Below are 26,139 nucleotides of genomic sequence, written 5' to 3'. Positions count from 1 at the left end.
TCACTGTAAGACTGACATTCCCTCCTGCATAGGTGCAGTACCAAACTATAAGTATTATACTATTGATTGACACAAGGATTTTCTTTCTCTCAGTTCTATGTTGGCATGTCTAGCACACACCCTGTTAGGGATCTAACACTTTGCCATCTAAACTTTAGGTGGTACAACTCATTCCAGTTAGGTATGAAGTATATCAAAATCTAAACTACAAACTACCTCTGACTACACTAAGGAGAACAATTTTTCATTTATAAGCATGGTTAGTCATAACAATTTTAATTTAGGCCATAATATTTTTCATGGTCTCTTTTCATCAAATTAATTTGTCATAACGTTTATTTTCTGATGAATATCAAGAAACATGATAGGTTGTACAACATATTTTTTACAGGCTAAGTTCCCCTCTGGAATATAATGAAGAAAGCATTCCATACGAAAGGGACTGCTAAATATTTCTGCCCGAACTGAGTTATTCTCCCTATCTATAAAATATATGATAGTATCACACAAATGCTATATTATTGTCCCATCCTACTTCTCATAAAACCTCTCCTTTTTCACTGCTCCGCACACTGTTCAGCTGTCAAATAAAAGCATTAATGTTGTAGGCATTTTTATTTATTTTCTTTTGTCAAAGGCAACATTTTTGTAAGATAGAAACAGTAGGGCTTTTCAATCAGTTGACCTACTGTTCCATTAGTAGTATACCCAATTTTCTGTTACATACGATTTTAACAAGGGTAATCTTCTAAGATGAAAAATGTTACACATGGAAACAAGGCCTGTATTTTTTAAAAAAAAATGTTGAGAGGTGATATTTTGGAGAGCGAGGAGAGACTTGACCTGGGTTAAGAATTTTGGTTATCATTTCTTTGAAACAGTCTAGGTTCCTTACTCTTCTGATTAGACAAGCTAACTTGCACTGGCCAAGTGTAGGAGAGAAATAATTGTATGAGTCCATGCAGGTGGATGGGAAGAAGGCAAAGAAAAAAGTTAACGGGTTTTGCCTAATTAAAATCCTAGAAGGTGATAGTTTTAGTTCATTGCACCAAAATGACTTCAGTTCAGCCTTTCCTACTAGCAAATATCCTCCAAATCCTAAACCAATGAAAATATTTGTTCCTCATGCTTTATGCTCAAAATCAGAAGTATAACTAAGGCTGATGCAATCTAATGTATATATTATATTCCCTATCTATTTGTTTTCCCTCCTTCAGTTGTTTGTCCTGTACCATGGTACAAGGATTTTTACAGTTGTGAAAAAATTAATACATGAAAGACATTAATCAAAGGAGAAAATTACCAAACCAGGTTTTGATGTTACTAGTAAGTCCCTGAACTTGGATTATATTTATGACGTGGATTTTCATCATATAGGAATGATATTTTTACTGCATATTTTAGAGATTTTTATGTTTCCATAGAGGTGTTGAAGAAACAGTGCAAATATTACCTGTAGTTCTTGAATTTCAAATAGTGAACCTCAAGTGACACTGAATTATTATTGATCAGAGCACTTTCTCAACACAAAGACCAGAGGGAGAATATTCACTCTTTTGAAACGAAACCTATCTTGATATAGAAGATTAGGTACAACGTAGTCTCATGTCTCCAGTAAACTAATGTCTCCCAAGAATTCTTTTTGCAGATGCATGGTTATTTCTTAATCAACATTATTTTCTTCATGGCTTCTAAAGGAATTGGCACCACTTTTCAGAAGGCAGAATATTCACCTAGTTTCTAAGCTTGGGACCAATGTTTATTTTTGCTATCTCAATTTGATTTGATAGTACTGGGAAACTGTCACCATCTGCTTCTATCTTATGAGATTCATCTCACCATGTGAAAAATAATGAATGTGACCAGAATGTGCAGGCTGGTGAAAAAAAAATCACTTGTATATGCTACTTTATTTTTAATGACAAAGGAACAGATAATATAATGAGCATTGATGAACCCTCCCAAATATTTTCCCCATACTGAGGTTCATAAAAGCATTTTTTAAAGAAGAAAGATATTTGTGACAAAAACACTTTTGGAACTTAGAGCTTAAATGATGTCAGAAATCAGTATTTTTTATTTATAAAAGGTTGGTGATATTTTTAGTAGATTTTCTATGACAATTTGGGGGTGGGGGTTGACAGTTTATAAGAATATTTTATTGAACAGGGAGAAAACCCATTTGAAGACCTGCCATGGTTCATAGCTATTTTCATGTAAGAGAGAAATCTGAAGACAAACTTTTTAAAGCAGCCTGTACTGGTGCACTGAATGCTAGGGTTAAAAGGATCAAAGAACGATTTACTCAATTTTTGCAGCAGTAGACTGAACTCTTGAAGTCCTTTCTCTTTTTCACTCCCCAGATTTCTGGGGTTACATTGGTAAATATGGGTCCTCAAAAATGTTTCTTAGAAATGGCAAAGTTGAATATAATTTTCAGCTTTTCCAGTCTTTTGTTCAGCTGGCTACTGCAATGGCATAAAAAGGAATTTACCTTCTCCAGCTTCTCTGTCAGAAAGAGAAAGGTCTTTCTGCATTTGTCTGCCTCTTCACTCATAAGCTGATGCAGTGAATGTGTGTAGCAAAGGCAAGAGCAAGTTATTCACATGGGACTGTAAAGTGAACCTACTTTGGATCTCCGAAAATGATGTCTGCCTTCTCCAGTATATTTGGCGCTATTGAGGATGAGGATGATACTTTCTTAATTTAACAAGTTTGTCATATTTTAATGTTTCCTTTAAGGTCTTTTGTTAGTCTGTAATGAAAAAAGAGGAATCGTAAATCTTGTCATTTAACTCTTGACCATGTGAACACAGGCAGTCTGTCCAGATTTTTGCTAGAGCTCAATTTTAAGGTGTTTGAACAAGTGTGATGAATGTAGAAAAAAACCCAGACTTTCAAAGAGAATAATTTCATAGGTCCATTTCACTCTGTTTTGCAGTGTTCTTTGAATACTCAAAGATTTTATTTAATGAGATAAATTTAATTGTAGAGGTCAGTAGTACAAACACTAAGAGTTGTTTTGGTGTTTGGGTTGGGTTTTGTTGTTTTTGTTGTTTGTTTTTTTTTTTTCTCTGACTGCATGGAACTGTTTTTCACAGCACTCTAAAGTTATAAACCTGCATTGTATTTGTATGAAACAAAAAAGCTTAAATACCACCTGTAAAAGTGTTAGCTCCTGCAACGATATCAAATTCATTAGTCAGAAATCTACATTAAATAACGAGAAAGAAAAAAACCCAAGATAAATATATAAATAAGTATAAACCCAGAAATACATGTATATGCAGAAAAAGAGGATTTTACTTTAAGTAGCTGATGCATTCCAGGGTGGTTCAAATGGTTTGAAGCTCTTACTTCTGGTCTCTCTAGTGTGTACCATTTGCAAATGGAGTGTAAAAGCAGGTTGCAAATTTTACTGCTAACACCAGCAGTTGAAACAGTAGTTAAGACAAGGATGCAGCAGTAGCATCTCTATCCTCCACATTTCCTCTTGTCAGCTTCCTTTCTTCCCAGTGAGTTAGTCACAGAGGAGAAAAGAGTGTAAGAAAAATCACTTTTATGTTGTGATGAGTCTGTCTAAACCACTTAAATTGGCTTTGAATAGCACTGCTTCAGGACTGAGGGAGAAAGCAGCAATGAAAAAAAATCAAGGAAGAATCAGTTGTTCACTTGCTACCACGTTTTCTTTTCTCCCTGCTCAAAGATCTGCCATTTCCTTATATATACCAGAAGATAGACTGGATAAAAGGCATCTGGTTTAATTTGGCTGAGTTTCATTACTTTAGATACTCTCAGATCTATTGAGAAAAGTTTGTGTTTTCGCTTCTTTTCTACGGGTTGGAAGGTAAGTAGCGGTACTAGTCTAATTTCTTCCTTAGTTGCTTTTCCTTTTTTACTTAAGGAAATGAAATATTTTTAGAAAAAGAAACATCTCTGCTCATTGCACAATTAATTAGGAGCTTAATCCTGGTGCCAAACTTAGTTGTGTTTAATTCTTAGTTGCTTCGAAATTCTGTTCCATCAGGCCGGGAGGAGTGCAGCCCACAGCCTACAGCCCTTGCTATATCTTTACTGCAGGTGAAAGGAAAGGAAATCTCCTTGGTCCTGTTTGGTGTGTCAGGTGGGCAAAAAATACCCCAAATCTCCCTACTTTACTCCTTTCCTTCAAATAATGTTGCTGAATTCAAAGATCCACATGTAAGTCCTCCAGTATCCTCTTGTCCAGACTACCTCTTCAAGCTCCATTAGCTTGGTCTGCAACAACATTCTTGCTCTGTCAAAGCCAGTAGTAGGGTTTTTGTTTTGTTTTGTTTCTTAAATATAAACATATAGTTTTAAATTGAGGATCTTGATATTGTAATATTATTCATCAGTCTAATAGTTTTCTCTTCTCTTTCATAAATTTTTCCTTCTTATTTGGAATAAAATATTTTCCTGGCAGATCTGTACTTCTAATTTGTTGCCATCTTTTCTTTACTTATATTATTACTCTGTTTACAACAATTACCATAACTCACTCTAGCTAAAGGTTGAGGGCTGAAAAAAATTGTTGTCCATCTCCAATTTCTTAAAGTACAAATCACAGTGAATAATATAACTTGAACTCCAACATGGAAGTATTATTTCAAAGTGAATGACAATAATGATCTTTAAATTACATGACCCAATTCTCTTCTGACTTTTATATTTTCTTGAAAATCAGGAGTACATTTTTGAAGGCTATAAAGTTGCACTGACCTTTAATTAAAAAGGTAACTGTAGAATGAGTTTGTGTTTTTAATACCTTCAGACAGAAATAAGACAAATCCCCATGATTACAGGCTGTATTTAGTTCACCTTGATTGCTGGGGGAAGCAAAATGAAGGGCTGGCCATAGGTCCTGCAGCATTTCAGCGAGCTGACAATACCTGCTTCCTCAGCCACTTGGGCAGCAAACAGCTAGTATCTCTTCACCCCCAAAAGCAACATCCCACAGACCCTGTGGAGGTGACCACCTCCAGCAGAAGGCTGGGACCTCTCAGCAGTCACAAGGAGGCTTGGGAGCTTCTGACAGTACCTTCCATTTTTCTCTGGAGGAGCTTTCAGGCTAGAAGGGAGCATGCTGTGGCATAGGTTTTGTGTAGGAATGCTGCTTTATTATAAATGAAAGATTCATTGCAATTAAAATCTCCTCGATCCTTTTCCCCAACAAAATAAACAAACATAATAGTTATAAAGCCAGGTACTGAGGTTGGGAAACATTCCTGTAGCCTTTAACTTTATGCCTTCAGTTTTGAGCCTCCGGCATTATTTTTCTGCTTCCTATTTGCTGTCTTTGTGTCTGGTTGTTTTTCCTCATGTAAATTTTAATTCCTTAGGTGTTATTCATGTTATTCCAGCAGTAATGAGAATTGGTGCTCACTGTGGGTGGAATTTTCTGAGATGTTAGTAATGAACATGCCAACTGGTTAAACATGATTTTTTTTAAATTTTTGGCCAGCATTGGAACTTTGGGTATGATTTTGCATATGAAAATGAAATGGACAAAAGTGTGTACCAAATATAAGGACATGGTAATCTCCCATTAGAGCACATTAGTAGTGTTTGATTAAACTGGAATTTTGCTGCTTGCAGAGTCAGGTAAAACTGAAGTTTCCAGTTCAGAGGAAATTTTATTCATTCCCTCCCTTAAAAAACAAACACAATAACAAACAAAAACCCCCAAAAACCCCAGAGGTGACTGTAATGAGAAACTAATACCAATGACCGATGTAATACCAATTTTCCTTCTCAAACCTGAACACCTTTCACACAAATTACTCAAACCACCCAGGGGTATTTGAGCATTATTTTTCCTTGCTAGCTGTTTTGTCTTGGTTTGTTATGTTTTTTTATCAATGCTTCATCCTTAAACACTAAAACTTCTGTCATCAACACACATTGTACCATGACTGGACAATGCCCAGATAAAAGACAAGCTGACCAAAGTCTCCCCACATGATCTTGTGTTAACATCAGTATATTAACATCAATGAAGTCTAAAAGATTATGACAGTTGTGCTTTCTGTGCCTAAGAAACTACAAGGCAGAGGACATGCACTAAGCATTTGGGTCAGGGCTTGTGTCAGTGGAAGCATGATGAACTTTCAAAAGGAGCAGCAAGCAGTTTAGGTTGGACTCAAAAGAGATAAAGAACAAAAAGAGGACTGGATTTCTTGGCCTTTTGGCACAGGGACAGAAAACCCTCCAGTGAAGTGTTAGGAAATTCCCATAGGGATATATCCTAACTTAAAAGAAGGACATTTCAAATGCAATGGTTTTAAAAAGAATTTAGAAGGAATTATAACTACAAACTTGAAGCCAGACTTCTTCCTGAGATTGCATGTCAACAGATATTTATTTACAGTATGTTGTGGTCAAGCTCATAGATGGTAGTAAAATTTCAGATTGGTAGTATGAAAGTACATTTTAACTATATACTTAGATTCTCTTTTTTTTTTTTTTTTTTTCCCTAAAACATTTTGTAATGTTAAAATTGTATTTAATCAGAGAGGACATTTCCAGTGAAATTGAAAGCAATGGTAAGTTAAAAGAACCTGAGTTTGAGTTGGCAGAAAGCAATTTAGTTATTTTTGTAGTGCTGATGTATTGCCAAGGTCACAAACAAGACTGATTTATACAGGAAATATGAGTTAGAAAGGCTATTTAAGGGAGCCATAAATACTTTGCTTGGATGTGCCTAGATGGATTTATTTCTTCCATCAGCTGCGCTGAAAAATTGAGATTTACCAGTAATCTTATTGCACAATTCAGTGATAGAGTATTTGATAACTTTTCTTGAAAAGAAATTATTCCTCCCATATTCTGCAAATTAAACATATTCAAAATAGATAATTCAGAATTTTAAAAAGATGTCCTGGAACTCTGCTTATCCAAGGGACACATCTGCTAAGGAGTGCCCAGTATAACAGAAACATGATCTGAAACAGTCCAAGAAGCCTTTTACACAGGCAGCTGTTAATGGGAATGTCCCCCAAGCACTGGATAAACAAGGAGGAAACACACAGCTTAAAAGAAAATTAAATTACCACATCCAATATGGTTCTTTACTAACAACACTCTTCCAAGCATCTTTCCTTAAGATTACCTCTTCATTGCTGAGAAACTTTTCAGTACTGCACTTGGCCAAGTACTACCTGTAGTACGGCTTATGTGCTGTTACTCATATTTCAGGGATTCAGTCAGAATATTCTAATTGATACATTTGTGGCAGAAAGAGATAAGCATTTGTCTTGAAAAGTTGGTATGAAAATATTTCTAGAGTGGAATCACTTCTTTCACCTTCTTACTAATTTGCTTAAAGATGAAACCCAGGTCCCTTTTTTGTGCAGCTAAAATTGATGACAGCTGGGCTGCTTTGCTGGTCTCAGCAGACAAAGAAAACAGGGCACACACTCACAGCAGAACACCACTTACATTGTTGGCTGTACTTCAAGTGCAATATTCTCATTTTTCAAAGCTTCTCCAAGTCTGAGGCAGGAGATGAGTTGGTGTGAAGGAAAGGAGATGGTCAAGTGTCCTGCTAAATGGATCTCCCTCAGAAAACACCCATGATCACCCGGAGACAGCCACCTCCTCCCCTCTGCAGGCTTTACAAAATGCCCCAGAGGAAGGAAGACCAACCCCAACAGAAATTATTGAGCAGGTGACAAGCAAGAGAAAGGCACAACTGTTTATTTGAGTGTTTAAAAGATAGTCCCTCCTTTAGATTCAGAAATAAGGAAAGCATATTCAGGGAGGGAAGAAGTCAGACACATGAACAGGGTAGAACTTGTGATCTGTCCATACTAAGTAACTTTTAAATTAATAATTCAAAAATAAGCATTCTGAGGTGGAGTAAGGTTAGCAAAAAAAAAAAAAATAAAATCATTTTTATATGTTTACTGAAAAACAAACATTTCACTGAAAAAAAGTACTTCTAAGCAGGCCTGCTAAACTGCACATGATTCACAGGTTGAGTTTCAGGAGGTTACAGTTTAGACTTGGGCTTTCTACTTTTAAACCAAAACCTTAGGTTTAGCTTTTTTCTTAAAATTGCTACATATTTAGCTTTAACCTTATTAATTCAATACCTGCTTTGCATTACTGAAGTGGTATCTGGAGCTTTACTTCAAATTACAATACCCATATCGAGGAAACACAGTAGGAAAGAGTCTATAGCTTCACTAAAATGCAAACAAGGTAAGTGGTAGAAAGCACATAAAAGTCTATAGGCTGATAAAGTACTGTTTTTTCATTACTTACATTCATTATTGATACAAGAAACTGTCACATTAAGATTATTCTAAGGCATCTATTAACCAGTTGGCAAGACAGTAGGTTTAAATTCATACTCCTAGCTTGTGGGTAGCAAGAAAGCCTAATTCTATACAGGCCGCTAAGAAGGTAGTTGATCAATAACAAATTGCCACCCATAATCACTGTTCTGCTTGTGTATATTGTTATCTTTTATATTTTGTGACACTTGGACACTTAAAACTCCCCTCGAGCTCCATGATTTCAAGGTGGAAACTGATTTAAAAAAAAAACAACCACATTTTCTCTTTGGCTCTAAAAGAATTGGATTTTTCAAAGCTGTTCCTCCTTCTTTGTTTGTTCAGGAACACAAATCAAGCACAACTAAGCTTGTAAAGGGCAAAGAATTTTAAAATATACAGATTGTAACTCACTCTTCATGTTGTTTGTATCAGTTTTCCTCTAGCTAAGAGCATCAGAAACATTGACTAACATAGCTCTCAGCTGAATGCAAGGCATTAGCCAAGAGAACCCAGAGGACTGAAAAACGTGTATGAGAACAACAACAAACCAGGTAATAGCATTTTGCATCAAATCGTGTTATTCTAAAAATTTAACTGCCAAAAGAAAGCTTTTTGCCAAAATGTCTGTAATATATTATTGTATTAGTTAGTATTCTTTCTTAGAGAAAAACATTTTTAGGGGAAAATAAGGAAAAAAGCAAAAGCAATAACTATAAAGAACTAGAATTATTTTTCCACATTTTTCTGTCCAATAGCTCCTCTCTGAATGACATTTCCATTTCTTCAGTACCCATCTTCCCACTCTTACATTTTCTTTTACTGTCACTGTTCTTTTTTTTCTCACATATCTTAATCTCCATTCAATAAACACTGTTTTCCTCCCTGAAAATCGCTTACGCATTCTGCAAAAATTCCTGCAATGTCTTTGAATCCTTGGGGTGGACAACATTGGGTAATCAGTGGATAGCACTGGTCTCAGAGGTGGCCATGCCCCAGAAGGAGATGAGAAAAGGATATCCAACAATTTTCTACCTCAAGAGGAAAAATTGAGGTCACTGTGCTACTTGAGAACTGTGATCTTTTGCCGAAAAACTCCTCCAAAAGATTATAATTCATCTAGTATAAATATGAAGGCAATTTCCTCTCTATAAAATTGCTTTTCTGTTTCCTCAGAATTCACAGAATTATTCCAAGGCCCCAACATTCTGGGGATGTGGCAGGTCACAGGTAATTTTAATCCCGATGTAAGTAAATATATGAAAGGCAAAAGCAAATAAACTCTTTGTTTTCTTGGAGAAAGTTAAATTACCAGGACACCAGTTGAACTGGAAAAATGAAAACCAGAAAGTTATTTGAGAGCCAATAACTAAGGTATAAAATGCAAAAGTCTTATATTGCAGTAACTGATCCATTACTGATACTGAGAATATAGGCCTGCTTGCTGGGTTTTTTGATAAATGAGAATGAGTTTTCTGCTCTCAGTTATGGCCCTTTCTGGGACCACCCTCTTTAATACTATAAATTGTGAATATTTTTTAGGGGTCTGCCTCTGCAATCCTGAACCAGCATGGTAAGGGGCACCACAGGAAAATTCCTTGCCCAGGATCATTAAAAAATCTCCTTCAAGCAGATAAAAAAGAGTGTATATTTACTGAAACTCCAGGGATCTTGTTTAGTGTCAGAGTCATATCATTGAGAAGCTTTTCTTAGTGTAGACTCGAACAAATTGGAAACCAAGATGCAGTAGTAACACACTTCTGATATAACAAATTGCTCTTTATTTAAAGTTACTTTTTAAATACGAGTAAGATTTTAAAGCCTGTCAAAGATGGCACGCAAAGATAAAAATAAAGAAGTGTCAGGAAAAAAAATGTTCTTTTTCTCTTCCTCTGAATTAATTTGCATGTCAGTCAAAAAATCTGTCAATGCATATGCAATATAAGCAGCATGACTTACACTACTAAAAGCGTAGAAAAAAAGAACAAGAAGAACTGAAGAAGAGGAAAACGACAGCTGTGATGAGCAAGGATTCTTCTCAATCTATACTATGTATTCAGCTATAACAATACACCCAAAGATGGTGAAGAAATGATGACAGAACTGTCAATTAAAGCTGAGCAGAGTGTAAACAGACATAAAAAATCTGCTGAGCAGAACTGACACCAAGTGGTAGGGCTTCTTTGTTGACCCCCCACCCACCCCAGGCAGAGCACAAACCCTGGTGAGCAGCAGGGATCCCGCTCCCTTGTGGCAGCCCTCCAAGACTATCAAAGTGGTGCTGGGAGCAGCTCTCAATGTAGAGAAGGCTGGAATAAATAAGGTCTTAATGGGAAACAGTAGTCACAAAGGTGTTGGCTGAGATGTAAATCAGGTTATTGATTGCTACATCTCAAATTCGTCTGAACCCCAGGAAAGACCCTAATCCAAGGCCTTGCTTGTCCAAGTAAAGAAAAGGTCATTTAGAGGTTTTTGCATCCTGCTTAGAAGTGCCTTTCAAGTAAATCTTTAATTAGAAACTTTTCTTCATAAAAAAATCATTCTGTTTTTCAACATTCAAGGTGACGAGCACTGGGAGGTAAATGAATGCTGTTTACAAACACCATTAATAAAGCTAAAATGATCTTTTAATCAAATCCCACAAACTTCCCTATTTGGAATCTGCAACCAGACTAATTTGAGGCCTTGTATGTAGGAAGGACCCTATGGAACAGTATCAGCTTCCCCTCAGTTCCTCTTAGGTTCATTTTAAACATGAACAGCAACTCTGCAAAATACATAAGGTGGGATGGAATTCAGCTTCAGCATTGTCTTAGGAGAAAGGAGCAGCTAAGAAGGTGGGGGGAAAAAATTCACAAACAACACAAAAAAGCTTAACATCACTTTTGTCTCAAGAACAAGCAGCTGCAACCGATTGCATGCAGAAAGAAGATCTGTTGAATAATGAGTTCCTATTTTTTACATGTATTCAATACTGAAAAGAATTGTACTCCAAGTATGGATTTGATGGTACCAACGCAGACAGATGGCATTGCCAGCACACTGGGCTAGCATTTTAAGTTATAGGTAACATTGTGAAAAGTGAAATGTGTTAATCGTTGTTTCTCTCAGCCATTAAGATTTCATCATTCTGAGCTTCTTGCTCAGGGAAAGGCAGCCAAAACTTTCTTCCACAAACCAGCAAAGGATTGTCTTATCAGTCAAATTCTGTCTAAAGATAAAATGTTTCCTGTGATGTTGTTCTTAATTCACTTCTTCACAACACTCAGTCTTGGGTCACTTGGGAGATGTGGTTTCATTCATCTGTTTTGAGTGAGCAGTCTCGAATTCCCATGTCCAAGCAGAGAATGAAGTGCCTTACTCTGCCATTTCAAACTTCATAGGAAAGGCTTAGATTCATTTGCTGATGTTTTTGCAGAATGGATAGACTGTATTGTTGGGGCAGCAAAGCTACAGGTAAGGATATCAAGGAATTCACTAGGAAATCGAAGGTACATGATTTTCATTCTCTGCTCTACTGCTTTTTGAAGGTTTTATACTAAGTAACCTATGAATAAACTCCAAATACTACTGCTGCATCCCAAGGGAACTAGAGAGCTTTACCACACCAGATCACTTTGTGAATATTTGCTTTTTTACTTCTTTCTCTTACTGTGCTACTTTTGTCAACAACAGCAAAAATTTAAACTTACAACATGGCTGATAAGGCAGACTACTGAACAGCAAGCCATTCCCTAAGTTACAGCTCTAACAGCTCAGTCATATTAAAAAGGTACACGAAATGCAACTACTGTCTCTTTTTTTCAATACAGAATGTTTTTTTCCAGTTCTGCTTCATGATCAAAGGAATGCCTAAAGTTTCTCATAGGATTTAGGCATTAGTAGCTCAGCATAAAGACACTCAGCCTCGAGCAGACACAGAACTCTGTGCCCAGCAGAAAAGAGACCTTGCATTGTCTAATAGAGAGGAACATGGGCATTTTTAATAGTCAGAAGGAAGGGGTTGCTGAGGATTCCACCTTTGGTCTTCAATATTTTGAAAGCAAGTAAGATTGTGTTGTAGCAATAGAATAATAAAGCTCCAATTGCCTGGATGATCACACTCAAAATGCTGCAGTCAATGGCTCAACGTCCAGGTGGAGATCGGTGATGAGTGGCATTCCTCATGGGTCTGTAGTGGGACCAGTGCTGTTCAACATCTTTGTTGGTGATATGAACAGTGGGATTCAGTGCACTTTCAGCAAGTCTGACGACGACAACAAGCTGTATGGTGCAGTTGACAATCTGGAGGGATGAGATACCATCAGAGGGACCTTGACAGGCTTCAGAGGTGGGCCCATGCCAACCACATGAAGCTCAACAAGGCCAAGTGCAAAGTCTTGCACCTGGGTCGGGGCAACCCCCCGTATCAATACAAGGCTGGGTGCAGAATGGATTGAGAGCAGCACGGAGGAGAAGAGCTTGGGAGTGCTGGTGGACAAGAAGCTCAGCATGGCCCTGCAATGTGTGCTTGCAGCCCAGAAAGCTAACCAAATCCTGGGCTGCACCTAAAGAAGCACGATCAGCAGGCTGAGGGAAGTGATTCTCCCCATCTACTGAACTGTCACGAGAGCCCACTTGGAGTGCTGTGTTCAGCTCTGGGGCCCACAACCTGAAAAGGACATGGACCTGCTAGAGCAAGTCCAGAGGAGGGCCACAAAGACAATCAGAGGGCTGGAGCACCTCCCCTAGGAAGCCAGGCTGAGTGAGTTGAGTTTGTTCAGCCTGGAGAAGAGAAGGCTCCAGGGAGACCTTACAGCAGCCTTCCTGTATCTAAAGGGGGCCTACAAGAAAGCTGGAGAGGGACTTTTTACAAGGGCACGTAGTGATAGGACAAAACTGAAAGGGTGTAGATTTACATTAGACATAAGGAATAAATTCTTTACTGTGAGGGTGGTGAGACACTGGCACAGGTTGCCCAGAGAAGCTGTGGATGCCCCATCCCTGGCAGGGTTCAAGGCCAGGTTGGATGGGGTTTGCACAACGTGGTCTAGGGGAAGGTGTCCCTGCCTATGGCGGGGGTGGAACTAGATGATTTTTAAGGTCCCTTACAACCCAAATAGCTCTCTGAATTTATGATACACATCTCCTTGGTAGCAAGGGTGATTTTATTGTAAAAGAAAATTGTTTTCACACATAGCCTTTCAGACCAGTGTGCATATGTCCAATTGGCCCTCCCAACTAGGCTTCCTTAGGATGATGCAGAAGAGGGAGTATAGTGGCTATCAGGATTTTATTATGTCCTGGGTTGTTCTGAGGTTGGTGATTGTGTGCTGGTTGGGGATGTGCCTTTTTTATTTTTTCAGAGCTGGTAGTGATTAGTAAGTTTTGCCTCTCTAGCATATCTTACTCATATGAGTCATAATCATCTCCTTACTCTTTCATCTTTCATCTGCTTACTTTTCATCTCTTCAGTCATGTCTTACCTTCTTAACACTTCTTCCTGGTGGCTCGAATCTTTTGAACAAGCTGTCCTCTTCCTCTGAGGTGCTGAGAAGCTGCATATAAATGTGTTCAGATCTTGATAGCCTACTAATGTGGATGTTATCTAACTTTGCCATTCCTACAGCCTTTCTTCTGGTATTCCTGCCTGGTGTTTCCATAGTCATTCAGACAGTGCCACTCATACCTGTTTTAGTGTTTGCATTACAGACATTTTCAGTGTCAGGTCAGAAATGATGACTCAGAAAATCAGGTCTCTTCTGTGGATCTCTGTTTTGCTGTGAAATGAAGAACAGATATGTTTTTTATGGAATCACAAAAGATGATGAATTAGAAAGAAAATTGCATTGCTTTTATATCTTCTTCATTAGATCTTTCTTGATTTTAGAAGCTATAGAGATGTAAGGAATACTTCAGTCATCAGTAACAAATTCAAAAGAGGGTGGAGTTAAAAGATGCAGGTGGAGTTGCCTACAAGTAAGATTTATAAATAAATCCAAATCAGTGAGAGTTCCGTTATCTTCACGTCAGTGTTTCATGTCATAGGCAAGTCCTTATCTCTCCAATATCTCCATTGTCATGAAAGACTCTAGATCTGGCAAAGGAGTACAAATGCATATTAAAATGCTGCTACAGCTGAGAGTGCAAACACAACCTAAGAGACTGGACCACTGGTTTGGATGGAAGCAGGTGCGGTACCCCAAACATAATTGTTGGGAATGAAAAAAAGGGGTGAATGAATGAATGAATAAATAAATAAATAACTGTTCCTATGTTGTGTAAAAAACAAATACTCTGATTTTACTTACAGCAAAAATAGATACTGGGAATGTATAAAACACTGAAATTATTTATTGAATATTTCTCTTTCTGCCTCCTAATGCTCAGCAGGCTTCTATACCTGTTTTTTCAGGCTCTTTCACATCCCACATAAAAACTCACTACCAATTTATTTTCAATCCTTTCAGCTCTCACTTTCTTTTCTGGAACATATTTTCCCCCTATGAAGCATTTTTCTGCCGAATTGAAATGTTCAGATAAATGCACTGTTGTTTTTCTTTTTTTTTAAAAAAAAGCATTTTCATCATGCCAAAAATCAGGGTGTTGTCATTTTTAGAAATGTTGATTTATTACTATAAACTTTTAAGAATATACGTAAAGCAAAAAATAATTTAAAGCTTCAAAGAACTTAAAAGTAAGATGGATGACATTTTTGGACCTTTTTTCTATAATTTTAAGATACTACCACATTTTCATTTTCTGGAAATTTTCAATAAAATGGAAAATCTCATCTCCTTGTCAGCTCTACTTATTCTCTGTTATTTTACCAACTTTGATCCAGACTAATAGGTAGCTGTATTAGGTTGGGTTCTGTGAACTTACATGTTAACTTAGGGCATCTAAACTGGTCTTCTGGGATCCAGCTAAGGAGCTGATATTCAAAATTCGGATTCCTACAGGACCAATAAAGCAACAGCTACACAAGTATGCATAACTATGTTATAATCAATTATTTTAAAAAAGGTAAAGGAATTACTTGTGTCAATAAATCCAGGTATGTCAGTGCCACATCATCACCTTTGTTATGAATTTAAATGCTCAGGAAGCTGGGAGGGGACAGCTGACCCCAACTGTCAAAGGGATATTCCATACCATATGACATCACGCTCAGCACGTAAAGCTGGGGAAAGGAAGAAGGGGAGGAACTCTCAAAGGTATGGCATTTGTCTTCCCAAGTAACTGTTATGAATGCTGGAGCCCTGCTCTCGTCGGGATGGCTGGACACCTGCCTGCCCGTGGGAGCGGTCAATGAATCCCTTGTTTTATTTTGCTTGCATGCATGGCCTTTGCCTCATTTATTACATTGTCTTTATATCTCAGCCCACAAGTTTTCTCACTTTTACTTTTCGGTTTCTCTTCCCTGTCCCACTGCGGGGAGGGAGCGAAGAGCTGTGTGGTGCTTAGTTGCCAGCTGGGGTTAAACCGTGACACATATAAATGTATATTAATTGTAGAGCCATGTGAATTTTGTAAGGTTTTATTCAAGGCCATAATCTCAACATGAAAAATAAGTTCATCAAACTTTTTGTGTCTCTTCCTTGCCTGTTTTATGGGCCAAATCTTAAAAACTATGGAAGTTTCCACCAATTTCAAGCATATCAGAATTTGCTCACTATAAACACAAAGGCACATAATTTTTACCAGAACAGCCCGATTTGCATGCCACAGAACAAGTATTTCTTGTCCTCCATTGATATGCCTTCAAAAAGCAAGTCCTGCACAAAATAAGAATGGTGTCTAGGGATTCGTTCCACTAAAACTGTCACAGAACTCTCCAAATCAGCTAGCTGCAGCAAGGTCTTTTACCAGCACATACCAACATACTCTTCATGCCAGTCCCTCTGCTGCCTTTTCCTTGTCTCTGCTCATCCAGGGCATACTCTCTCTCTCTCTTCTCTCTGTCTTTTCCTCCTCTCTCTTCCCTGGCTGCTCTTTCTTCATTAGTTGCCCAACCCCTGAACAGAACCAGCCACAGCTGCACCTTGTCTACATCAGCCAACCCACCGCCCCTGAAGCCAGCCCACAGCTGTATGTTATCAATGATAATTAACACAGCTTCATTCCTCTACATAAAACCTATTTTACTGAATCATATACAGTTATTTTATGCAAAGGTTGAATTGTTCACTCAAAGAACTTGAGCTTTGAAATCCATCACCTATCCATATAGAAACTACTCACACAAATGCACTGAATTTATCCATTTTAATTACAGTAACGCATACCTTAGCAAGGAAGCAAAATATGTATACGAATATTGGTGACAAATTTATAAAGTGTGCTCTTTTGTAAGGTAGGTCAGATAATTAATGAGTTAAATCTAGCCCCAAATACACACAAATATAAGTAACTTTAAGCAAGACTTACGCTGAAGTCAATAGGACTACTCAGCATGCAGGCAGATATTAGATTAGAGCTGCAAGTCAGAGAGGAAAAATAGTATGAAATGCCTCTTTTTTATTCCAAGATTATTATTTAAAAAAAAAAAAAAAAAAAAAAAAGTCAATTTGAAGACCATGGTATTTTGATCAAGAATAAAACAGCACAGATCAAACATGTTTTGTTTACGTGCCTGTACTATGCTGCCTGAAGATTAATATGGTTACATCAGCTGGCAGTGAACTTACGCCATGATAAGATACTGTGATTTCAGTACTGATCTTAAAAGGGAAATACTAGTGACTTTGTAGAAAAAGTCTGAATCAGTCAATCCAGACTTCTAAGTTTATACTTTTTGGCTTTACCACACACATAGAGCACCTGGTAATCTGTCAACTTATTTACCTGAACCATTTAAATAAATTTCTTAAGGACACTGTATGTAAACAACTGAGAAGTTGTTACAGCGGTACTTTAGTTTGTTGGCAGACTTAAAAATCCCTCAGAAATTATGACTCTTTTAAGAAGTAGCATATGACTTCTAAGAGACTTCCAGGTAAGTGGACAATGACAATTATCACCACCACACTGTAGTGTAAATAAAGCATTGCTTGAAATAACAATGCAAATACACACACACAGACACACAGACACAGACACAGACACACAGACACAGACACACACACACACACACACACAGAGAGACAGAGAGAGAGAGAGAGAGAGAGAGAGAGAGAGTGGCTCTGTCTATCTCAGAGCATCACACATCACAGATTATTTTAGCACAAAAAAACAGAAATACATCCATATATTAGAGGAAAGGGAACATACTGCTAGTACTCCGAACAAATCAAAGGTTGAAAGAAGAGTGAAGGGCAGGATCATACAAAATGAATATGGACATTAGAATTCATGCAGAGAGGAAAAAATTCTCAACTCAGAAGGCCTCTGAAGTATCCACATTTATCCATTTTGTCTGCTTTGAACTACTGGGGGCTTGTTTATGGCTGGAAAGCTACCTTGAATTCCAGAAGAACTGAAATACATCTCCAAACTCCTGTTTTAAATTAGAAAAAAAGATCCCTTCTGGAATCAGTTGCTAATCTTATCTTTGATCAACGGACTTATTTTTCTTACATGTAAGTAAAGGATGAAACCAAAAAATCAAATAAAGAATAATTCTCTGCTTTCCTGTTGCCATCCTGAGAATTTAGCATATTGTTATTTTGGATAAAGAAATTAAGTTGCAATCACAATCAACCACAATACGGACCCAAAGACATATTAATCACCATTCTTAAGATGCAAGACCTTTACCCTGCGATCTTTCTTTCAGCCAAGTAGCCATTTTAACACTACTTGTCAGAGGATGCACCTTTTAATAAAATAATCCGTTGAACGTGATGCAAAAAGCTTTCTAAGAGGAATTTCAAAGACATTATTTTTGAATTCTTTTTCCTAGCATTTTTGGTAAATACATATAATTCATCTTCATGTAAGATAGAAATCAAGATGTGTTTTCCTTCCAGCAACATAAACCAGCATGTCTTGGCTCCATAAGAAACTAGAACCTGTATTATAATAGGAGCACTCAAAATGGCTTGGCTATGGGAACATACCCTGTGAAGAAGATGCTCCCCACCAAGGTCAGTGCTGTAGAGAGGGAAGTGATGGGACTGTGTATGCATTTCCTCAGGTTATATAAAAGAAAAAAAAGCAATTCATGTTGTATACTACATGATTCATTAAGTGTGTCTTGAGAACACCTTTGAAAGGAAGGAGATGAGGGAAAACTTTGTTTTGATCACTGGAGAATCTTGACATTAAAAATGCATCATGGAGTACAGTCAGATGTGTACTTAACAGTTTGAAAACCTCAGCTGCAACCCAGCTTTGGACACAGGTACGTGAATCCTGACAACATTGTCAATCAGGTGAGCAAACCTCTTGTGGATATAACCCATAAAAATACATATAGTTAGCTAAAGAATTAAGATCCAGAAATATTATAATAACTCTGATTTCAAGAAGAATGTCACTGTGGAAAACAATATGACAATATGGCCATAAGGCAGAATGGCAGAGCAGTTCTGACTCACAATTTTTGTAGAGAGAAAGTTAAAACAAGGCATCCAGTTATCCTGTGTGATCCTTTGCTGCATGTACTACCTCTAGCAGCATACAGAAGTGATGAGATTTACAAAATAATTTGAATCAAAAGGGAGTCTGATTTCCACGTAAATTGCAATGTAGCCGCTAATTTGGAAACTGGAATATTCCATTCTGCTATGAAGTTATTGCAGTTTGTTGCAGGTCCTACCACTGCTTTTCCTATATTTCTAAATCCTGAGTGTTTTCCTGACTTCCAGATTCACAGACAATGCTTCAAAGACAATGCTTCAAAGCACACGGACACAAGCCATTTTGAAAGGTTCATGAGAAGAAACTAATTTCTCTGTACACCCTACCATTCTGTATTGCAGGGCATTATCTTGTAGTTTTATGTGCAGTGAGCTTTAAGCAAATAATCATGATGATATGCAAGAGCAGTCTGGCATCTCTTGAAGATATTGTTTAAATAATGTCAGTAGAGGAGGAACCATAAACAGCTGAAGAGCTTGTTCCGGCACAGACATTGAGATGTAATTCATGACGGATGGAGTTCAGTTGTTGAAGAGGAACCATTGGAGCAAGCAAAATGCTGACGTGGCATCAGAGCTGAAGCAGCTGCAGATGGGATAATCCAAGAGGACAATACATATGCTGAGGCAGGAGCAATTGTCAATAGGGACAGCTTGTCTGGTTATTTGGATGCCAATTCTATAGCATGTGTTTGCTCGTGTGCTGTGTCAATGAAGGCAGTCACTTGACAGTCAGGCAGCTTGTTTGGGAAGTTCAGCATCACCTGTCTTAATCATTTGTTAGGAGAAAGACATAAGATGCTGCAGGCAACGTGAACTGAAAAAAAAACCCAAACCCACCCAACAACAACAACCATGAAATAGTGTCTAACTAATCATATGTTTTGAAATTTGGGTTGCCAATACTGGGCTTGTTAAAATAAATCAACTGCTATGTAAGATCCCACCCTCTCTCCTCACAAAGGTGTATTCATAAATATTCATAAATATCCACATTTTTCAGATTCCCATCGCAGGAAAAAAAATTGCCAACTAAGATTGGTACAGTAGCTGATACATGCCAGGCCTCCTTCAGAAAAAGAAGTCAAATATGATGGCTTAACAGGGAGTGGGTTATTTTTCTAAGCCAAAAGGCAAGCTGGAAATCTAAATAGAAAAGGATCCAGCATAGCACGGGCATCACTTTTACTTTCAGCTATGGTCTTTCTCTCTCATACCTCAACCCCCAATTTATTTCAGAGTAGCTTATGTCCACATGTTTTCTGGGTTTTTTTATTCTTTTTGCTTTCCTTATCTTTGGATCCTTGATCTCTTTTGTCTGCCTAATCTAAGCTACCTCACAGAAGCTTAATGAGCTGTGCTGTTGGAAAGTTACTATTGCCATATGCTTGTGAAGTGCAAAAATTTGTCTTAATCCTGCTCCATCGTGGCTTATTGACTCTGATTTCTTGCAGAGCAGGAGCCAAAGATTTGCTTTCCAGAACAATCTTAAGAGCAAGCATCCATATGTGACGAGAATTTGCATTTCTTGCTCTATGTGTGTTGCAGTCTTGGTACCCTACAGGAGCAATGTAGCAGGAATGTCACTCACGTCATCTAAGAAACCAAATCTTTGTGGACTTGAAGGCTAGATATGCTGACACAAAAAAGTTATAGTTTCCAAAAATTAAAACTCTACAAATAACACATATACAGCAGGAAAATGGTGGAGATGATACTATTCCATATTTTTACAGCTGTACAACATTGGTAAGAATTCCAAAGTGTGGATAGCAATTGCTGGGGAGCAATAAACAGGGAGACAACAGGAGACTTCCTTTTTTCAAAGAAAGCAATACAGAGGAAAAAAATAAAATAGAACAAAGCAAAAAAGGCAATTAGCTATGAACTTTATTCTGACTACTCAGAAAGACTAGCTATGCTCCAAATCTGGAAATGTCTTTCTTGGAACCCCCAAAAGTACTGGTTAGGATGAAGGAAAATGTTTTATAATGTTGGTTTGTGGACTTAGATTAAAAAATAATAATAATTAAAAAAAAAAAAAATACACCAGTTGCTCAAAAAACATATAAGAGGACTTTCTTTTAAATTTTCCTGGAAAGGCAAGGCATGCATTATTAATCAAGGTGTAGTATGAAATATAGAGTATTAGCTCAAAACCAACCTTTTAAATGAACTTCTCTGTACAGTTACCAATTAGGAGTCATAATGGAAGCTGAATGACAGCTTTTACTACAGCATTCAGAAACAGGGACAAAATTCACCAAACGGTGGCACCTTTAGCTGTTGCAGTAATTCAGAGGTATTTATTTTGTTTTTCTAGTACAAGTCGTTTCTCTGTAACTAGTCAAAGAGCAAACAAATATCTGCACACTGTGTATCTCTCATTTAATTTGTTATGTTGTAGAATACCTCATCAGGAAAGTGAATACATAAGTAATGAAAACATTAGCTGTCGTGGAGGAATTTGAAATACAGAGCTTGTAAATATGTATCGCCTGATTGTTTAGAGGCAGATGTGAACAAGTAAGGTAAAGACACTGCAGAGACTGTGAAAAAAGTAAACTAGTGAGGAAGAAAGAAGCAAAAAAAGAAACATTGACAGGATATATAAATGGATAATGGGTGGGGGGAAGACATTTATGATTACATTTGTATAGGTGTTTAGAGTTATTCCGAGGCATCCTTTTATGGCAGAAGGAAGAACTGGGATTGATAGGACCACCTACAGGCAGTAAGCAGCAGTAATTCAAAGAATAAAGTAAATTTGTCATTCTGCAAGCACATTAAATGTTACTGTATGTACCTTGGTTTACATGACCTCTAATAACCATGCAAGGGGTAACTATGATAGCTGAGAGGCTAAAAATACTACTACTAAAAAAAAAATCCCATTTGTATGCTAGACTAGGAATGTAACAGCTCTTTCAGGGAAAGGACCATTTAATAATGTAGTCAAACAAATCACTCCCCTGCACAATTAAGGCAGTGTTATCACTTTACACAACTACTGGCAAGAATTAAAAATAAACAAATTATGTTTCTGATTTAAAATGGTAATTTGTCCCCAGCTGGGAAGAACTGAGGAAGCAGAACAATAGACAACTGGCAGAACACTGTAAATGTCCAAAACATATAGACAGTTCAAAAGAGGGTCAAGTAATTACAGGAGAATACTTTTATCCCCACAGGACAACAGATATGAACAGCATTTCACAGAATACAAAAGTTGTTCTCACTATACAGTACTCAAGGTTCAGATCCTGCAGTCCTTTTTCATAGAAATAATCCCATTGGATTCAATCATTGAATGTTCATTCAAGCAAAACCCTTGGGTTGGTGGTAGCCCTTTCACTTGGCTTTGGAAGAAGGTTTTCCCACAGCTCAGCCTCAGAACTGCACTTCGAATTGAGAATTACACTATTTGCATGAGAAAAGGTATGGAGTTCAACCTCCAAATGACCCTTTTGCAGTTTCAGTGGGTGTGAGGAAGAACACAACACAAGAGTGAGCTATCTGTACCACTTAGAGATACTTCTCAGGAGGCTAAGTACTTAAGTTCTAAATCTACAGATAGTTGACTTGCATAAGTAGAGCAAAATACATGACATCTAAGCAGCATATTAAAAAAAAAATAATTAAGATCCTATTTCATGGAAGTAAGAACTGCAACCTTTGCTATTACTGCTTTGCTAATATCTTAGTTTCAGGAAAATAATTAATTAATCAAAGGGGAGAAAGTCGTCCACTTCTAAATTTACTGGTGAAACTTACTTGATGATAAAATATTTCAGGGTCTGGTTTATCTATTGCATTAACAAACATTTTGTTTCTTTTAACCTACAGCTTAGATACTAAACTGGAATCTACCACTTAGTCCAGTAAGAGTCCAATTTTCTCCCATTATGTAATTTATTGAGTTGCCCTTCTTCCTCTAGTTAGGACATCTCTATCAATTAGTATGTATCCGACAATCTTCTAACTTCTGGGAATTATGGCAAATGGCCTTTTCAGGAGAAATTAAATTCTCACAATCATTTATTGGACTAGTACTCATTTCTCAAGTAAGGTCCCAAGCACAAGGTATCAACATTGTCCTAATTCTTATTTCTTCACCCACTTGTACTCTTGCTCGTTCTATGTCACTGGTTCACTGAAAGGTTAAGTAATCCATGAAAAGTGAAACAGATACAGCAGGAAGAAACAAGAGCGACCTTGACCCAGGTCAGCTTATAGTTACTTTGGGAGATGTAAAGTGAACTCTATTCAGGCAGGGAAAGGAATTGAGTTCTGTTTCCCAAACCCTGTGTTGGCCTTTGAAAGCCCAGCTTGGTAAAACAAGAAGCACAGGTCAAGTCCAGATTTTGGGAAGTAGGAAAAGAGCAAAAGGGATGCTTTGCTACTTTCCCAACAAATCCTTTCTGTGCAGTATGGTCAGCTTATAAACCCTTCCTCCTGGATCATGGCTACTGAACCTCTTCTCTGACAAAAAGGCATGACCTCTTGCTTCATTTTAGAATGAGCTACCTTAGAGATTGGGTTTTGGTGCAAAGTTTAGGCAGAAGAGTATTTCTTCTCTTACCACTTCTGTGCTGAAAATTGTAAGATGGCTTCTTTTTTAAAAGAAAGAAAGAAAGAAAGAAAGAAAAAGAAAGAAAGAAAGAAAGAAAGAAAGAAAGAAAGAAAGAAAGAAAGAAAGAAAGAAAGAAAGAAAGAAAGAAAAAGAAAGAAAGAAAGAAAGAAAGAAAGAAAGAAAGAAAGAAAGAAAGAAAGAAAGAAAGAAAAAGGAAATAACATTTTAAGTAATTTTTTCATCATTTTAAGAGGCTGTTAATCCCAGAGCTGTAAATTTTACTAGAGGATAAGCAGCTTCAAACTCAGGGTCTGTGCCTAAATTATATTTTAGGTTTGAGTTTAAGTTTTGATCACCTGACATCTACAATCAGAAGGCTGCACAGAGGTGAGCAGGTACAGGCATTGGCTGGGTTTGGGACCACAGCAGGAGGTGAAGCCCAGGTGTTGTCAGGTCCCAGCTCACACGTCAAAGAGCATGTCTTCTTGTAGTGTGGATGCTTTGAGCACATGCACTGTCAGCCCAAGTCTGCTGCTTATATCAGCCTGTGTTTTATAGAGACATGTGGCTGATGCCAGCAGACAACTTGTTACAGGCTTTTTCTTCAAGTGATCTGAAGTGCCGGCATGCTCAATAGGAAAAGCAGGAGGCTTGAATTCAAGCTGTTCTGAAAATCCTCTGGGTTTACTGTATTCAAGCACTGGCTACTAAGGCTATGCAATACCATTGCGCGATCACAGAGCACATATGCTTTAGCAAATGCTCAGGTAGTTAGATGCCAGGGTATATGAATTCCCTTGTGGTCTTGTGCCCAGCAGAGAAACTCTCAGTGAACAAGCAAGACGAGTAAAAGCCTGGTTGGTGAAAGAAGTAATTCATGTTCATGTGAGATGTAGTTAACTATTTCTTATTCATGGAAAATTGAGAGGCCATAATTCTTACTATCAGCTTAACCTGCTGAGCAATTTGAGCACAGTGCTATGGGTAATGTTACTGTGTCAACTTTGCCCCTAAGGATCATGTTCCTGAAGCTGGAGAGTACAGCAATTTCTAATTTTATTTTCTTTTCGTGACATGATGCAAGTTTTCTTCCTTGACATTGCAAATTAGACATACAGAGAAAGAAATCACATAAAGTGAAAAGAGAATCACTTCTGAAGACTCTCCCCACATACAGAATTGGACAGGGTATGACATTTGTATTTCAAAAATTTGTATTTGTATTTCAAATCCTAAGATGTTCTGAAACACCTTAGGAAATAGCTGTTAACTGGCTTAAAACATAGCTATGATGACCCAAAAGCTGCTGTGCTGACCCAGTCAGAACTAGATGATCCAGTCTCAGACTACTTAGAAAAATTGTGTTGTCACTTTGAATTTGAGATAGAGATCGATTACCCTACTTAATAAAGAACACACAAAAATCTTTGACATTATATCACAATGATAAAATAATTTATTTTTCTCCCACCTTTTGTTACTAACTTTTAAATAATTTCTCCCCCTGGTTCAGTGGGTGTCTTCCCTTTGAATTATTAAACTGTTTTCTTAAAGTATCCCAGACATTTGTTACGGGGCCTGTAGAACAAAATAGTAAGTCCTTGACTAGAATTTAAAATGATGCCAGTATTTAGATGGAGTTCTCTTTAATGCTCTACTTGAGCTGTCCATTTAATCTTATTCTATTTCCTACATTTAATTTTAAATTACAATGATCTTTCATAATGGTAAGCTGGGGGAATCCATCCTTCTCTACATGTAGTAGCTCTTACCATCAGTTAGAGCTAAGCAGTAAAAGTTTTTCTTAGATAAGTTGAACATACTGTTAAAGCATGAAATGTGAACCAAAAATAACAATAATGTCAATGATTTTTAATGCAAACAATATAGTTCTAAACCGGGGGGGGGGGGGGGGGGGGGGGGGGAAGCCAACATATTTCAGCTCATAGAATAGGAAAGATAGAAAGATGGTAAACTGACTCCAAGTACAAAAGCTCAATTTACATTAAGAAACTCTTTTTAAACACAGAACATACTTGCCTAATTGAAAACATACACAAAATTATAGTTATTCACCAAACAGTAGAATCTTTCATTTTAGAAACGTATCTTGCTTGTCAAGATATAATAAATAGTTTGTAAAAACTGATATGATGGATCATCACAGTGGCTCAGTTCAAAACAGAAATCTAACAGGTCCACCTGAAACATTTTCTTCCTTCTTCTGACATAATTCACAAAGCGCAGTACTTGTACGCAGCAAATATTAAAAACTTACACAGAAAGGATATAATATATCTCTGCAATACCATCATTTAGCACATCTTTTATTTTGTTTCATCCCATTTCATAACACGGCTTTTGAGTTCCATTTTATACTTTTTCTGCATTTGGTTTTTCCTTTGCAATAGAGCAATCTGAAGTTCTATTTCAATAGATCAGATCATGATTAATGTCTATTTTTATATTACTGTAACATTGAAGGACAAAAACATTTCACAGCAAACACAAAACACTGCATATTTTCCTTTCCTGTTTTCCCTCTTAAAATCATAATGTTTCTTAGTTTATTTGTTTTTAAAGGAAGAGCTCTGGTATAATTGTTATTATACTGATAGGGAGCAACAAATCTGCACCAACCAAACACATTCAAACCGATAGTGGTGCACTAAAGAGAACTCAGGAAAAAATCACTGTATAATCCACC

Source organism: Falco peregrinus, chromosome 4 (genome assembly GCF_023634155.1).
Source record: "Falco peregrinus isolate bFalPer1 chromosome 4, bFalPer1.pri, whole genome shotgun sequence".
Lineage (NCBI taxonomy): Eukaryota > Metazoa > Chordata > Aves > Falconiformes > Falconidae > Falco > Falco peregrinus.
The sequence above is the reverse complement of the archived record's forward strand: the minus strand, read 5'-3'. Positions refer to the sequence as shown.